Consider the following 3,872-nt stretch of genomic DNA (forward strand, 5'->3'; position numbering starts at 1 on the left):
TCTGCATGTTTCTCACTCTGGAGGAAGAGCTGATGGCTGCTCTCTCTCACTTCCAAAACTATCTGATTTTCCCAGAATAATTTTCTCCCCCTGCTTCCCTAAGATTTAAAAGCAATATTTTAGGGATATGAATTCTTCCTACTGTTGGGAAAAATATCTCTGTCAAACTACCCCATGTTTCTCAGAATGTTTTTCATGTCTATATGTATATTTTGCAATATATATTAAAAATAATTATTGTGAAACTCCTCTCTATCTCAGATAGAAATATAATATTACTTTGCATATCGAAGCGATGTACACACTATCATTTAGTAAAATAACTCAGGGTGTGATTTATTTATTTCCAGAAACTGACAGCTCTGTGCACTCTGAGTACATTATTTACACATGCATTCACAGCCACTAATCATCCTATCACCAGCGAATTTCTAATAAAATATAACTATTTGTGGTAATGGAACACTGACCATGTCTTTCAGTGGTACAAATATTAAAATTATTTCACACGCCACATCAAAACACTAAGCTATGATTCTTTTATGAAATAATGTAGTAAAAGCTGTGACTATTTCAGTATTTTTAGTAAGCTTCATTGAAGTAGCTGTTATAAGCAAGCATTGCTCAGAGAAAAACAGCAGGCATTTAATAATTCAGAATTTTTTTTGCATTACGTATTTAATGTCTATTTTCAACTTTATATATTTTGAGGATGTGCAGCACTCAAAATGCCTGACTTATTTTTGTGATATCAAGTTTGAATGTTTTTTATCCTATAGGATGCTGTGTTTTAAGTACTTTTAGGTACCTGTTTGGTGTGCTTACAATTATTTTTTTTCACTTGAGCATTTTTTTCTGATATAATCCTTCAAACTTGTTCTTTTTTAATCTTCTCAAGCTATGTTGTTCTTTTTTTGTTTTAATGTGTTGCACAATGATACCTGCAAAATTCTGCAAAAAGCTGGTTCATAATAGAAAGAGCTATTCACAGCAAACTTTTTTTTCGTTGTAGGTGTTTCTATGGAATCACCTTGTTTACAATCCAGTACAAATTTAAATGCACTGTGTGAACATGTTTCTCACAGCTTTAATATATTTGTCTCTTCTCACTCAACATTATTTCTTTCTGAAGTTGCTTAAATGATGCTGCTACTAAGAGGATATTTAGTGGAAAACACCATCTAAATCCACCTGTTGAACATACATTTATATTAGATACATAGCCAGCCTGAAAAGACTTTCATTCTGCCAAATGCTGTGCTAATATTTTGTGGGTATCGGTATTTGCACATTAACAGAGAAGACTTGCACAGCACAACTCTTCCCCATTGCTAAATAAAGCCAACAGATAACCATGTGCAATGCTCAGGCTGCACTGAGAAATTGTTTCAGGATGCAGTCGGGAAGGAAGAGGTTAGTGGCAGCAGACGCGTCGAAGAAAACTGGAAGAACAAGAACATGCCTTGTGTGAACATACAAAAGAGTGTCAGTTCAGGCTCAACTCGAAATATCCCTAGAAAGGCACAGTTGCAAAGGTTAAGATTCTCGTATGATTGAAATAATTCCCATTTATGTGTTACTTGCTGGCAAAACTGTTGACTTATTTTCTGCCACGTATTCCAAGATTTTAGAGTTTGCCTCTGTCAAAAACCTGAAGTGAAACATTCTGAAGACATTTACTGTTCAGCTGGTATAAAAACCAGTTATATTTTAATTGATTGCTTTGATTTTTTTCTCTCTCCGCTTTTCACTTTCTATTTTCTCATCTGTGGATTTCAACCATTATGAATTTTGAACCTAGTATGAAGGTTTAAAAAATCAAGATATGGGTAGTTTTATGCCTCAGATGCAGCAAGATACAATAAAGCTAATTACTACTGAGTAATATGAACTATAGATTTTAATTAAAACTACAAGGAGATCCTTATAGTAGCATTACTTTACTATCTAATTACTTCTGTCTTTGGAAATTCTTCTCAATACTTTCTCTTTAGGCAGTGTAGGTTTCTAGATGAAGCTTTTCAATTTTCTCATTTGATCACTGATCTGATGCTGACATGAACAGAATAAAATCTACTAATGGACTCCTCCCACCCCCCATGGCAGGGAGGCTGGAATTAGTTGATCTTTAAGGTCCCTTCCAACCCAAACCATTACATGATTCTATGATTCTATGATAATAGGCAAAGAAATCATAATCCCTCAATTTTTCATTTTATTGACACAAATATTTCTTAAAGAAACAGTGAAGAAGACACTCGTTTTCCACTTCCATTCTCCTGCACTCCTGAGTGTTATACAGCTGATCACTCTCACAACAGTAATGAGCTAAAGAAAGCACTGGTTTTTATTTTTGTAGTGTTTCTCTTCATACCTCCAGCTCAGGAGAGCGTCTGGCAATATTGATAGCATTTCGCTTCAGTAGTTCTTCTTTGTAGGATAGGGACATTAAAACTGATTTTCTGCATCTTGGCATATGAAGACTCAAAAGTGTGTTACATGCCCTATTGCCCAAAAATGTGCAGCCATGGAGCAAAGGTTCCAATGACAGTGACTTTTATGGTACCAGGAGGCCTGAGCTACTGAACTGGAGGAGCAGAGAGAGACAGGCTTATTTATAGTGCTTCTGAAGAATTAGCCTGCCTTTGAACTGGCTGCCCAGATACTCTGATTGAAAAATCTGCTTTCCTGACAAGAGGGAAGGCAAGGGTAGAAAGGGGAGGCAAAGTTTCCAGACACACCTGGTGATATAGTGAAAAAGGCATCATGCCTTGCAGCAGCACTTTGCCATGGAGGCTGCGGGAGACATATTTATGGCTCTCAGGTAATGAAAGTGTGAGTTAATGTTGGAAAGTGGAATTGTTAAGACAAAGCATGCAAGGAGAAATTCAGAAATAATGCCCAAGAGAAGAATTCTGAGCATGAAACAGCCAAACTACTGCTACATCTTCCCAGTCCCCAGCTGAATCATCTGCCTTTGCTATTGGGTGCAGGGCTAAGAATTGGACTCTATGACCCTTGTGAGCCCCTTCCAACTCGGCATATTCTGTGATTCTGTGAGAAAAGTCCCATAGGTCACTCTAGACATAGGTGTCAAGAGTAAGTATGACTTTAGGCAAAAGAAGGCTGCCTGGAACAAAGATATAAGACAATATTTTAAAAGATGAAAAAGAAGATTATGCAGTAGAGACAATCTCTCATGATCACCTCAAAATAAAAATAGTCTTACCCTACCTAGAAAAAGTCTTTGAGTGACACAACAAAACAACCAGTCTGTTTGCAGCTAATCTGTCAATGCATTTAAAATATTCTGGTTTTCTTTACAGGGATGGAGAGCATCTCCAGTCATCTGGGGACTGAGGCAACCAGATTGCTGCCATAGGTACAGCATTGCAGCACTCAATGACTCTACTCCTGACTCTTAGAGGGAAACAAAGACCTGGAGAGAGAGCCTGACCATAATGAAATCAATGGCATGGTTCTTTTTACATCATAAAATCCAGGTTTGACTGTCTGTTAGATTTATGGATTGGGCATTATCTGGTGTGACCATTGCACAGAATAAAGTGAGTGCGATACTACATTTGTTCAACTGGCTCATCGCAACAATGCGTTTTCACACTTTTGTTGTTCCATCGTCAGACAATAGGAAAACCTACACTTGACTCATTTCTAAGTTAATGGGAACCTTTTTCATGAGCAAAAGGTAATTTGGACAAGGTCTTTAATGAACACATTCAGCTTAGAGTTAATAGGAGAGGAGCAGAGAAGTGAAGTGAAATAGAGAAGAGAAGAGAAGAGAAGAGAAGAGAAGAGAAGAGAAGAGAAGAGAAGAGAAGAGAAGAGAAGAGAAGAGAAGAGAAGAGAAGAGA

Source organism: Corapipo altera, unplaced genomic scaffold (assembly GCF_003945725.1).
Source record: "Corapipo altera isolate COAL_440 unplaced genomic scaffold, ASM394572v1 69, whole genome shotgun sequence".
NCBI classification, from domain to species: Eukaryota; Metazoa; Chordata; class Aves; order Passeriformes; family Pipridae; genus Corapipo; species Corapipo altera.